Source organism: Mchenga conophoros, linkage group LG7, assembly GCF_057382185.1.
Source record: "Mchenga conophoros isolate Kocher_MC1m ecotype Shallow Benthic linkage group LG7, M_conophoros_male_GT1.1, whole genome shotgun sequence".
Classification (NCBI taxonomy): domain Eukaryota; kingdom Metazoa; phylum Chordata; class Actinopteri; order Cichliformes; family Cichlidae; genus Mchenga; species Mchenga conophoros.
In genome coordinates this window covers 11,675,164-11,689,863 of record NC_140532.1, presented here as the reverse complement: position 1 = coordinate 11,689,863, position 14,700 = coordinate 11,675,164, and the positions used below count along the sequence as shown (strand labels likewise).

Genomic DNA, 14,700 nt, shown 5'->3' with positions numbered 1-14,700 from the left:
GAAGAAAAGTTGATCAAATAAATAAAAAAGTTTGTATTGTTCGATACATATGCGTACACAGCAAATCCAGCATGTCCAAATCAACACTGTCGGATTTGATTTCAACACTATTAAAGTGTCTATATGGGTCCACACCAGAGAGTGTTAATTTAACTCTTTTTGGAGAGTTGGTACGTTAACTCTGATTTAGTGTTAAACACCAAATCTGTCTGGAGTTGATAATTTAACACTTGGTGTTAAGAGTTAATATATAAACTCTCAAAGAGTATTTTAGTTTAACTACGTAAGAGTGATCTTCTAATTCATTCTAAAAAGCGGGAATTTTACTGTTCTGAACTTCTAGAAATTTCTTTTGGGAATAAACATTTACTAAAAAGACGCAATGGTTTTTGAAAAACATTTATTCTGAACTGTGCACCACAATTTCAAAACATTTTCTGAAAGATGTAACAGTGTACATGTTCTCACTTTCATTAGAATTTTGTTTATCAAAAGGTCTGACATGGTAAATGCAAATAACAGCATTCTCAACACTTATTTCTTCAATACAATATGCATGTCCTTCATTCATCTCTTTGTGGAACTTCAACGCACTTCTGCTCTCCCCCATATTCCATCTTCACAAGCATATCCTGTGTGGAGATTGAATAAAAAATTAGTTGACACTAATTAATGGCACAAATAATCCAGTAAACAATTGCAGCTCAGTAAAATAAAAAAAGGAATCCTTTTTGAGCCATTACTTGTGTAAAGTATTTTCCCAAAAGACAAGGACACAGGCAACAGGTAATACTGAACTAAATGTAAAACCTCAACCTTTTTAATTTTTACCTAAACCGTGTGCACAAAACTCTGGAGGGATCTATGCTAACGTAGAATCCATTCAGGACGCCTGCTACTGCTGTTTGCTCGTTTTTTTTAAATTTTTTTATGGGAGATCATTTTCAGGCTTCAAGTAGCACCATTATACCAATATTTCACATTCTAGACATTGTTTTAGGTGTATTTGACCAAAAGTTTGACTGAAAATTCACATGCAAGCTTTTTTTCAAGGCTGTGGTATTTGCCCGCAAACAATACCTTTCAGCTAGCTAAAACAGAATATTATGCTATCACCGAGCAACATGGCTAATGCCTTTCACACAGCTTTGTCTCAACTCCAAAGAGCCACAGAAGTAAAAGCTAATAACAATTGAAACAATCTTTGAAAAAATGACTTACCAAGCATGGCAAACAACTCAAATATGTAGAGCAAAATGTTCTGAAACGGCTTCACTTCAGCTTCGATTGGAGCCTATGGTGCTGGGGGCGGAGTCTGTGAATTTACTCTATTGGTGTCATAGCCCCTGTAGGAGTTCAGAGTTAAGAGGTCAAGAGTTAATGTTTCCATTGTAACACCTCCAGATTTGACATAGAAACACTCATTTTTAACACTCGATTTTAACTACTATCATTTTACACCTCAGAGTTACATTAAAAGAATGTGACTCTACTTAGAGTAAAATTAACTCTACTTTTGCAAGAAGACTCTTAACACCAAAACATTTAACACTTTTGAATTTGCTGTGTACCGAACCGAAAGCACTGTATCGAACGGTTCAATATCGATACGAGTATCGTTGCACCCCTAGTAATTTGTGTGTGACACTGGTCCTAGATTATAAAAAGTGAGATTCTAGTCTAGAACTCTTATTTAATAGATATGTATGTTTTTGAGTTGCTGCAGTACAGTTTATGGATGTAACTTACTAACCAAAGTTGTGAGTGACAAACAAACACCATTAACAGTGTTAGAAGCAAACGGGAAGTTTGTTTGCTAGTTTCCATTTTAAGATGTTTTATCTTTGTATGTATGTTCTAACTGAGGGATTTCTTAAAAAAAAAAAAAAAGAGAGAGAGAGAGAGAAGCAATTGTTGTTGTACATCTCTCTTGGAAGGATTCTATGACCATTTCCAAACAGAATGAAGTCTGTCAGTGAGAAAGAGCACTCAAAAGTCTTCCTTAGTTCTGAGAAATCACACACAAAAAACACCTGAGCGCTATCTCAGATGTTACTGGTCACTTAGGATGTTAAATGTTGCAATATTGCATCTGAAAAAACCACAAGAGTCATGAAACAACTGGAGATGTCTGGTTAGAAGTCACTGTGCCACAACTGGCGAAAACCAAACGCACCCTACAACAAGCGCCACCACCGTCAAGCACAGTGGTGGCAGTGTGAAGATTTGGATTTGCCTTGCAGGACTTTGCAGCACCTTGCAATCATTTACTTGACCATGAACTCCTCTGTATACTAAGGTATTCGAGAGTCAAGTAAAGCCATCTCTCCAAAACTGGGTCATGCAACAGAACAGTGATCCCAAGCACAGCAGCATTGCTATGGTGGGACTGTAACAGAGTTATAAACAAATGGTCACAAATCTCAGTTCAAAAAAAATACACGCATATCCTCAATGCCATATAAACATTAGTTAGGCAAATGCCAGTCTTTCACTTTATTTAGTAGGTCATAACTTATTTGTCTATAGGCAGACCATGTTCCTCATTTGAAGGTAATCAATGCTTTTAAATCGTTTTCATTTAATTTCATTGTAACTCAGTCAATTTTCCTGCCCATATAAATGATCTGAAATCACAGTTATTCTAAAATTCTTATTTTGTTTTGACTGAACAGTGTTTTTTATTTTTAAATGATATAACATTCAGAAATCACTCTTTCATTCCCTTGCATGATGACATGAGGCTTTATAAGAACAGAATGAAAGAGTAAAGCTTCATCTGTCTCTAATGTGAAGACGTCTGTGATAAAACAATCTCAAGATCCAGTGGTAAGATGCTGACAAGAGCATGAGGTCTACATACCTAAATCCAGCCTAAGAAGATAGATGGTGATGGGTTTTGCTAGCAGAGATAGGCTTTACCATTGTGACATTCTTCTTGCTTGGTGATGTGATGCTAAACGCTTCGTTGTATTCTCAAGCACAACAAGCTGAAAAACTAAGAAAAACAAATCCTTATCCCTGCAAAGCTCTACTGAAGACAGACATTAGTGCATGAAACTTTAAAACTGCTGTTGTTTCAAAGCACTAAATAAGATAAGGAACATGAGAAGCTGAGAGAAGAACTGTGTCAGCATTTTATACAGTAAATGTATCCGCAGCTAACGGTGGGACCTCCCGTGATGTATGAATGCTTATTGACCTAACGGGTGTGACGGTAGTGACTTCCTGTTGAGCTTATGAGGTTTCCAGATCCCCCGAGATGAATTTGTACAAGACTGACTGAAAGAAAACAAGATAGTAATCCTTGGCTTAGACTATTAAACAAAGGGAAGGACTAAAACTGTGTTTAATTCTGTGCTGAAATTAATATTTCTGATGTATTTTCTTTTTATTCAGCCACAGCTTTTATAACACTAAGTAATGTTTGCACTAAGCATGTCATCTATGAGACATCAGCAAGTTTGTATATTAGTGTTATGCCTAGGAAATCTAACCTAGATATAAAGCCATATCAAATTTGAGCATTTCAGTCACTTATCTGTCTCTTAGATTAAGCAAACAGGCATGCTGTGTGTTTATCTCTGAACAGCCAAGAAAACCAGTTTTGACTTTTTTGTCAGCTTGTGACCCACTACTCATCAGACTGACCCAGTCCATCAACAAAATGTCACCAAAGACAAATAAAAAAACAAAAGAAATGAACCCTCATTTGAATAAGGATAATATCATAATAGTGGAAGGCTGAGTAGTCTATAAGATTCTGTTGGAGAGATTTCTATTGTAGCTGAACCTGATGTCAAAATGCCATGAGAGGTGTGCCCCTACCAGGTCAGTATGCTTCTGAGGTCGGGGCTTTTGCCCCGGCCTGGGCTCCAGGCCACACTGACTCCAGAGTGGGCCTGGCACTGCTGTCAAGCACACATCATGTGAAACTGCAAAGCTGAACCAGTATAACAGGGTTAAACTGATTAGCAATGCACTTGTGTTCAGTGGGTCACAGTTTGAAGAACAAAAGTGACATTAAAGGATCTATATTTCTCTCTTGGTTCCCTAATGCCATCACTTCTCTTATCATACAAAAGTCTGCTCGGCACCCCTGACAGATAGGTGCCATTTTTCTATTCAGTTTAGCCTTTTCTTTCCCTTTTCTGTGAATATCCCAAATCCCCTGCAACCCTGAGCCCGGTCTTCAAATTCTTAACCTCATGTCTTCCCCCTGTCAATACACGGACTCTTCTTTTCACTTTTAACTCGCGCTTTCTGGCTTGTACTCAAACTTCTGCTCTGTCTTTCAGTTTCCTTCTCACTTTCACCCACACTCATCCCTGGGAAATGTAGATCTTTTCCTGACAAGTTCCTCGAGAAGCAAAGCCTCTGGAGATCATCAGCAGAGCTCTGCCAAAAAAATGCGTGGGAATAGCCGGGATGGGAAGGGGAAGGGACTTTTAATTGTTTTTCTTTTTTCTTTTTTTCGTCTTCTTCTTCTTCTTCTGGAATTAGTCACTGGGAAAAAAATCTGTGATTGTTCCTTTATTTACTTTACAGTGAGTAAGGATTTAAACTGTGGGTGGCAGCAACTGCTTAAATGGGAAACTCAATAAAATAATACTCCAAGGTAACTCTAGCACTAATGTTTGGAAATTTTCTGCATGTGATACAAATTATGCATATTAATTCTGTTTTGTATGATATAAATCAAGCTACTTTGAAGAGTGAAAATTATGTACTGCCTTTGTTTATGCACTCAGTAACCTCTCTGTATCAACAGCTGGAATAACAAGTGCTATATTTTGGTGTTCATTAAGAGCTCACTCAGATGATTTCCTGACTGGAGGCATTTGGAAGTTCAGCTCTGGGGTTGAGGGCGGGAGAGTACTAAAAAAGGAGCACATACATCTAGAAACCTGGATGCAATTTTTATCCAGAGAAAGGCTAAAATATTATTAATTATTGTCAACACTGCATTCAGATCTGTGTTAGTAAACAATATGGTATTAGTGGCATTCATAATAAATTGCGAGTAAGTGAATTTAATTTTAATCTGCTCTTGTCTACTGTACTGCGGGTTGGTTTTGGTTCAGTTCAGTTAAATGTTACCTCTTATAGCGTGTAGGGGTGAAGAACTGATGCGTATCTGCAAAGAAAAGGCAGTGCAATATTGACACAATTGACTGTTACAAAAACCGGGGGAAAACTGGCATTACATGGCGAAAACAGCTCAGGGCCATTTCTTTGTAGACTGACAATAAAATGTGGTTTTAAGCCTTTTGTTACACATAAATACAAAATATTGTTTATAATACTAATAAGAAGATTTTAAGTTTAAAAATTGGGCTTGTTTGTGAAGAAATCACAAATGTTGAAGATGATATCAAACCTGCAAAGACTTTGGAAAATAGTTTGTTTGCTGAGCTGTTGCACAATGTCAGTTACCATCTTTCCTCACTGATGGACATAAGAAGGCTTCCATTGTTCAAGCACAATAAGCCGCCTTTCTTAAAGCAGATAAGCATAACAAAGTAAAAGTAGGGGGCCGTCAAACGTCCAATACCAGAAGTGTCCAAGTGACACTATTTGCATATTAGCCATTCTCATACAGAGAACAGCTGAATAAGTTGTATTGATTAAAGTGGTCTTCTGACAGTTACTTGGATTTACCCTTTTGTGATGCTGTATTATTGCAAATTAAAATAATTTAAAGAATAATAATAGTAATGGAACTGCTTAGCAATGAAAGCAAGGATTCAATGTTTGGACTGAAGTGTTCATCTCCTCATTTTGTTATGAAAGTATTAAATGACCATGTCAGGATTAGCTCCTTGTTGGTAGAGCTCTACGTTTCCATCAGGACTATTTAGGTTTCAATAAATCACAAGCAAATCAGGGTGCACACATTTGCCTCATTAAGTTACTCACTTTATTGTCTTTACATTGCATGAGGAGTTGCAATTGGCTGGATTGGTATTTCTATTACTGAAACGCTACAGGGGGCTGATTGCCAGCAGTGCTCCAAAGCTAACAAGTGGCTAATGTAAAACAAAGTAAGTGATGTAAACCGCACAACTAGATATTCTTACAGTATTTTCAATTGTACGTGGAGGAGGAGTGGGGGTGGGTTGGCGGTGGGGGTGGGGAGTCCACATGTGGATGGTGGCAGGCTGCAGGGTGCAGACGTCTAAACTAGTGTCTGGGATATGAATTGCTGCTCCACAGGAAGCAGGCTGGCTGGTTTGTTTAGCTGGATGTGATTTCGAGTGGCAGGAGGGGGTGTTGCCTGATCATATGAAACACAATGGGGCATACTTTCTGAACACGACCATTAGGCAATAATGACGTGGCTCAAGTCCAAGCCATTTGCTGTCCATGTCTGCAGATTAAGATATGCCCCTCCATGTATTAATCAAATAGTGGCCTCTGTGTGAGGGCAGTGTGTGAGTACATGTTTCTGAAGAAATTTTTCTTGATTTTAACCAGAGAGAAAAACAGAAAATACTCATTTAAAATTGTGCAACTGAAAGACATTAACCGTAAATTGTTGCGGCTAATGATTACCTCGGTTTAGGAGGGTTTTTTGTTGTTGTTGTTTTTTCCATAAAAGTCCCGATTCATTTTTGCACAAGCGACCATTGCCCTCAGCCTAACTTGCACCATAATAACGTCCCTCGTGTGCAGTCCTATAAACATTTGACTAAATACTCTATTAACATATTGAACAAACAGAAAAAAAGACAAAGAAACCCAGGAGTATCCTATTGCAGGAAATAACTAGTCTCATTTTCTCTGTAACTGATTCCAGGAAAGGAGCTACATGAGAGAAAGAAGTCAAGCAGTGGGATTTAGAACACTGAACAAGATGGATTCTTCCAAATTCTAATTGGAGAACAGTTGATTTAATTGGTATCCATTTGGCTGACAAAAGAAAGCAAGAGTAGTGGGCAGGAAGGAATGCCTCTGGGGCCGATGTGAACATGAAGTGGCTCTGCTCAACGCTCAGGGACGGATCACTTCCAAAGACAAACCGTGGGAGCTGGCAGGACAGATTGCAGTGGGAGGGAAGGAGGGATAGAGGGACGGAGGGAGGTGGGGGGGGGACCAAAATTCATGGTAGAGTGAGGAGCTTTCAATGGAGAGGCATCTTTATTTGGAGAGGGAGGCATTTTAGACACAAAACTGAACTCCCACTATGGGCAGTAATGTGTAATGTGATGCTCACCCCGAGCTGAGAGAAGTGGATGTGTTTCAGCGGGTCTTGTAAACGCAAGCCTCGGTGACAGACACGTCTAAGTTATAGTGACCAAAACAAACTGTTTGATTCACAATGGCATGAACGTGGCAATATTTGCAACCCTAACTAATTGGAGATGGATAGAAGGATGTAAATCATTTCTAAAAGTTTGGATTAAAGCCCCGTAGCCTTGTGGTCTTCAAATTAAAGCCATGAATTACATCATATTTCTGGAATGTTTGAAGGTCAGTCAATAATAATCTCTTTACAGATGTTGTAATGGGAGTCATTATAGGACAAGGGTGGCCTTCACAATAACCTATCAGAAACGCGGTTTTGTTTTTATGTCAAGACCTAATCATTAAGCCCCCTTGCTTTGTGTGTTGTCTGCGGAGAGTGAGAGGGAAAAAATGAAGTCTGAGGTGTGTTGTACTGTAGCTTGCACAGAGCACAGGGGGAACCCAGGTGTTGGAGTGTTTTTACTGCCTCTGTAGAGAGGAAGGGTGGGAGAGCAAGGGCAGATGACCTGGAGGGGGTTCAGAGGCAGGGGCTGTGCTTAGGAGACCTTCACAGCCTGCCTCAGGGGGATACAGCCACTGCTTATCTCTTCCTACACTTTTACTTCTTTTTTATCCTCTTCCACAGTACTGCTTTCATTTCCCTTTCCTCTCAGTTTAGGAGGACGGCTACGCTGGCATTATTTCCTACCAACGCCAGCCATTGTATTATCTGCTGACAAGCATTTTCTAAGAGTGGAAATGCTCCTTTCTTCTCTTCTACAGCAAATATTTGAACCTGGCTTGATTGTAAATGTAGCTGTGAAGTGCTCCGGGATTAGCATGTCTTTAATCATTTATTGAGGGTTGGCCAATTTGGAGCACAACACACACGTATACATCCACAGACAAGACACCTCTACAAAGACACCGTATTATCACGATGACATTAATGGTTCCATACAAGACTTCTTTTCTTGTATTTAGTTTGAAAGCCCGGTTACAGCGGCCCTTTCCCCGTTGTGACTACAGTATGTTTTAATCCTCCTACAGTATATGACAGGCTTGCCCTCACCTTGCCCAGCACTTAAAGAAGCAATCTTTCAAAAAGTCCCCCTTAAAGCCTATGTGAATGTGCGTCCGTTCAGAGGAGAGTGCAGTATGCTGATGGGGAATGGGCCCATTCCTGATGTAAATGAAGAGATGCATATCAGTGTTAATCCATTGCTTTGTAGTCACAGCCATACCCAAAGTCTGTCTAATTTCCCTCACACTCCCTTTTGCAGCCAGAAGTGTATCGATCGGCAGTAATTGAAGTGTACTTGATAATCCGTAAGGCAACAGGGGAGAGGGAGACCCTCAACTCTCACATCGATGCACACAGAATGGGGCTGTGGGGTTGTGTGTATTTGAGTGTGAGTGTGTGGTGCAAGGGGGGCTCTCTAATGTATGGGCGGGTAAGGCAACACCCCCCTCGCGGCTTCTTCTCAGCTGATTAAACTCATTGAGAGCCAGACAAGTGGAACAAATAGATATAAAGGTTTGCCTGGCAGCTTACAGCCATTCAGATTTCTTCATTGAAATGGCAAGCACCACATCTACATGGCCTGCTTTATGCCAACATTAAGGAACTGGAGAGCTTGTTTTTAAAATGAACCCTACATTACGGACTGCACTCACTAAGACGTCTCAGGTGGAAACTTTAAGAACATGAACAGACACATTTACTTTTGGGCCAATTAAAAGTGCAGTGCACAATCAAGTATAATGCTGATGATTTCTCTTTTAGAAGAAACAACAGGCTGAAAGCACCATGTGCTATTGCGACATTAGCCAGTCAGGCTTTTCTTTTAGAATCTTGGTTTGGTTTAACTAGGACCAAATCTTAATTTGCTTTAGCAATCAATTAAAAAAAAATATTAATGCAAAAATATACTTCTTGCTTCAAATTATCATAAAATTTCTTAATGTTACATATTTGCCTGTTTTTCTGTGCTTATTTTTTTTGTTTGTTATCTGAAGGAACATCTGGTGTTACATTTGAAGAATCGATGAAAGACAATAAACATTGTTTTCTTATAATTTTTGAAAACTACATTCAGATTCAGGCCCATTTTGGTTTTAAGCTCCAATCTAACTTGTTATATTAACACTTTTGAAAGTATCTGCAAAAGTATTATTATGACACATATATCGTGTGGCCTAATTCAACATCATATGATGCAAAAATGTTAATGCTGTGCAATTCTTTTTGTTTCCAAGTTGTGATGCAAGTGGAACACAACTACATTATTAGCAACCCTTGACACCAACCCTTGACTTGTATAACTATGCATGTGACAAATAAAGAACCTTGAACACCAAGAAAAACAGCTCCCGAGACTGATGAGTGATGATGATCTCGGAGCGGCTGGGGAAAGATGGTTGGTGGGACAATAAAGGGCATGCAGATTAAAGATGATTAAGAAAATGTGTCATCTGTAAATGTTATGAGATGATTCTGAGATATTAAGGGTTGTTATATTTTTACAGTGATGATTATAACTATGATGTCTGGTTACATAATGATGGTTTTCCTCTCTATAATTATCTTAATTGAGGCTACAGGAAAATACAGTATATGTGGAGAACGCTAGGTTTTCCACAGTGTTGTGATATACAGCTCCTACATAAGCACATCAAGTGTATGGTATAAAAGATGCAAAATAGCAGATATTTAATTGCTATAAGCTGGGTGACGGGATGATGTGAAAGAAAAGGGCTTAAGCTTTTGTCGAAAGCTTGTTTATAACTTCTCGATAGCACCTGTTCAGTCACACAAGGATGTCTTCCTGGTTCCTGGTTTTAAAATGTTATCGCTCTTTTTATAGACAGGAGAGAAAATACCACATTATACTGTACCAGTTTTATTACAAAAAATATATAATTAAAATCCAAAAAAAAAATATCATTTAAAAATATCTGCATGAAAATTTAAATTGTCAGCTATGTTTTACCTTTAGCATTATAGTGATGAAACTATAACATGACAGTCATAGTTTGGACATTCATTATTAATGAAAGAATGTGTTTGGACTTAACCTTTCTGAGGCTAGGGTTATACTTTCTCCATTTGTATGCAATGGTCCACTAGGGTCCAAGTGACTTGAATTTCCTCACCAGAGGGTATACATGGGGCTCTGTTCTGATGTCCTTGTACCCTCTAATTTGTTTTGACCCTGTGGACTTGTGTGTAGCCCACTACGCTACAAATGCACAACCTGCGCATGCGCTAAACGACCAAAATGGTCAGGGATGTTAAAGCGAGGCTGCTACCCACATCTGTTAAGATCAGATCAATTAACAATCATCTGTACAATAATTGGGGAAGAGAAAATAGACAGACTTTGGACTAAGGAGAATTCATGTTTTTGTGGTCACTAACGTGCCGTTTATGATCTGAATGTACCCTCCAGGTCATCTAGAAAGCAATAAGATAACTACATGTCTGTAGTGTCCGCACTTGTCTGCAACCATCTGTGTATACACCCGCAAGGGAGTAAAAATCCCAGCCAAAGCCTTTACACCCAAACCTCACACAACTGAACCTCTGTGCCCTGCATGACATACACACACCTGGTTGCACACACACACACACACACCCACACACACACCTATACACAGAGGGAGAGGGAGAGAAATGTTTCACCGAGTGTCTCACCCTGCAGAGAAAATAAGAAATAACCATAACTCCTTCCACTGCCAACCTGCCCTGCATGACCCCTGTTTTAAGTGGGTAGCAGGTAATTGCTGAGGCGGTGTTACCCATCAGCCTACAAGTCCATGTGTGCCTTATGTGTCATCTCTATTTATTATATTCTGCACGCTCCCTGGGCCTTGGTAATCAATTTCACAAGGATACAGGGCTGATATCAGCTGCCGCGCACATTATGAGGCGAGCCCTCCTCTTATCAAGTGCAGAATTGCCGGCTAGAGGTCATGAACAGATAAACAGGGATGTAACACAACTCCCCCACTCACCTGCCCCCCAGTGAACATGAAGGTGGGAAGGTGATGTTGTGAGGGGGGCACAAAGAACAAAACACCCAGCAAGGAAGAGGTTGTGACCCTTGTAAGGTGCCTCTTGTTACGCCCGACCTTCAGAATTTCATCATCAGTGCCTCTGTCTGCTTAATAATTCGGGAGCTCCTGTCTCATCTCTCTCTTGAGTCAGCGTATGTGGGTGTGTGCATGTTTGTGTGCGTTGGGGTTATGAGGCCCGCAGACACCTTCTCTCTGATTATCTCCAAGCACTCTTTCCAGACCTTTATAGACCAACCACAACTCCATCAATCATTTGCCCTGCTGTCTTACTCTTCAGCCTGACCCATGTCCCACCTCACCACTGCTGGGCTAATATTATCTAAAGCTGTGGCTGTGGTGGTATGCACCCAAAAAATAAAATAAATAAATAAATCCTTCCAAAAATTTGGGGTTTAAAATATACAAATGTTCAAAAGGAAAAGAATCAGAGGCAATCAAATTGAATTTAGTATTGCATTACATCCTTTTCCCTTCATAATGTCAAACTGGCTGTTGAAGAATTAGGCACCCAGAGTTGGTGAGAGAATTAAGAATCTATGTTTAAACATGCTTTCAGCTCTAAAGGAGAGATGTCAGACTAAGAAAGTGTTTATAGAGATCATTTGTGGTCAGTGGACAAGGCGTGCAGCAGTAGAAATGTCATGCAGTTGCATCAGCCTTAGTAAACATTAATTATGAGTCCATCTTTGTTTACTCATCCCCACACCCCTCTCTGGCAGCTGTGCATATTTGCCAAGAGGATTGGATCTCCATGTCACTATTTTGGAGATATGCCTTTACTATCGACCTTGTGTATTTGAGAAAAGATGTTATTATTAATCGCTAAACGGGTCAGCACTGCGATTTTTAGAGCTGACATAGTAAGTATGGGAAACTTGCTGATAAAATATTTTATTGTTCACTCTTGTGTTTTCCATGACAAAGTTGCACTCTGGTCACCTGCCTTTTGTTGTAGACATGTGTCTGGTTCCCTCAACCTGCCCCTGCTGCACAGCTGACCTTGTGCAGCCTTTCCAGGCCAAAGACTTGATGAGTGTTTTTTTTAGCCCATCCCCCAACATCCCTCGGCATGTGCACTGCACATCCGCTCTGTCATTAAACCCTCCACCCGTGGCTTTAGGACCCACCATATGGTGCAGCTAGTGGAGTGTTGCAAGAAAGGCTCGGCTTTGGTCATAATCTGATGAATCTTTCACAGAAAAGAGGTTTTCTATGATGACATCACAACCAATCGCCTGGATGGCTATCTGCCCTGGTGTGTTTGTGTGTGTATATTATCTCAGTGTGTGTGTGTGTTGACATGTGTATGCACATGTGTGCAACTTGCATACTTTGTTTGTTCTGCACTCTTATCACACAGTGAAAGTGACAAATTAAGATGAGTGACAGAAAACCTTAAGAAACATGTTTATTACTGCATACTTACTAAGTACTTACTATGAATAAGTTGCAATACATTTATTTACGCTATTTGCTTTAAAATATAAATATATATTTTCAATAATTTTTCATGTGACCACATATTTATACATTTATATTTGTTGTAACTTTAAAAACTTTAAAATATACTAAATATTTTTAAAGTCCTGGTACCTTGTGCAAGATGAAAGGTTGCCCTTGGAGTCGTTAGAGGCATGTTCAATAGCAGCGCGAACAATAGTTGCCAGTTTCACAGTTAGGACATGACCAGTTGTCTGGCAACATGTTTAGTATGCAGCAAGCAGAGCGTATCACACACAAAGATGGAAGAGATTTTCTGTGGTTCACACAATCCGAAACAAGCTATCAATTCCCTGACATAAGAGTGAATGGATATCGCTGGTGTTCAGGCGATGCTATCGACGCACACATACTAAATCCACGAAGGAAGCAAGACGGTGAGGTTTCTGCTCATCTAGCCTTAGAGAAAACTGTGTAAATGAAAATCGTGATTGTCGTCAAGTTATCGTGTGTCAGAGATGTGTGTATGTGTCTGAAAAGCGAGAGGTGTTTGTTATATAATGTGTCTAGTTTTGGGAAGGTCACATAGTGACATCCCTAGACTGACAGATGTGCACATTAGAAAAAAAAAACCTGTTCAAATTCAGTAAATCTGGTATTTTATAGGCCATGGTGCTGTGTTATCCAGTTGATGTCAGGTCATGTCGGTTATTATCTGGGCGGTGTTTTGTCATTATTATTACTGTTTATAGCGGCCTACTGACCCAAAAAGGCAGAAAACCAAATGTGGTCACAAAGCATAAGCTCATTTCCCTTCGGAAATTTGAATGAGTGTAATATCAGAGGAAGCTTAAGGACAGAGAAACGTTCCCTCGTAATTTGAAAGTGTACAATTAATCCGAATTCCATCAGACTGCATTGCTAACTGAAACATTAAGCTATGAAAATATATGTGCTTTACCATTTCCTAAAGATTGCTAATGATTTCATGTGTTGTAGTTTCAAGTTTGCCTTGGATAAAGTTCATAGAGTCCATCCACATGTTTTAAAAAAAACAAAAAACATACTAGCATTTAGTCTAATAGGCCTAGAGACCTCTTGGCTTTCTCATTTAGCTGTTCTGTGTATGCCAAAGTAAGGGGCAAAAGGGTAACATGGGGCCTTAAGCAGTAATTTCACCAGCCTGAAGTGTAATGCAGATGGGAATTATTAATTTGTATCTGCTTTGCTTCACTTTTACCACTTACTGAAGAGGGGAAAAGTGTCATTCTATTCAATTTTTGTGTTTCTGAAGTCTCTGGTCTCGAGCAAAGCCTTGTCCAGGGTCGTGAGTGTTAAATGTCAAGCCTTGTAGTGAGCTGTCAAAGAACAGAATAGGCCTGGGATGATTGATGACTAGAGAGTCTGAAACCAAAACCTCCCAATTGCAAATGCTACCTTGCGTCAGTCTTCTTACCCCCCCCCCCCCCCCTTTTTTTTTTCTCTCACTCCTAATAGTTGCTTGCTACAGGGCCAGGCCGGCTCCCACATGCACGCACATTCACATACCAAAAGTGTCTTCTCTGTGCACAGCCAGGTTGCTTTGTATGTATGTGGGTACGTCTCTTGCCAAGTCTCTAAATGTTTAATCCCGCAAAAGAAAAGTAAACCACTGCTTTCCTTTCAGCAGGTTTCCGTTTTTTTCTTAACTTAGACTCTGACATTTGTAGCAATGGGAAGTTGGCAGAATTCGGAGGGAAGTAAGTTAGACAATAACTGAATGTACTGGAGAACTATGATGACAAGATTATTAATGGCTCAGGCTACACCATATTTAGCCCCATGCATATTCAGTGGAACCATACAGATGGGCTTCTGGCTGTGAAAAGTTTTCTGATCTCTGCTATAGGGTCAAACAGTCTATACTTCAACATTGCAGTGATATACATACTGCAGATAAGTTAGATTAACACA

At 39.7% G+C, this 14,700-nt stretch overlaps 1 long non-coding RNA gene across 1 annotated transcript; it reads right to left on the bottom strand.

Annotated features, from left to right (window-relative positions):
- Positions 1-383: 383 nt before the first annotated feature.
- Positions 384-1,478, bottom strand: LOC146569651 (uncharacterized). Its single transcript, XR_014893177.1, has 2 exons — positions 1,222-1,478; positions 384-632 (listed from the first exon to the last, which is right to left on the bottom strand). It is a non-coding gene; the product is annotated as an uncharacterized LOC146569651 (long non-coding RNA).
- Positions 1,479-14,700: the final 13,222 nt, after the last annotated feature.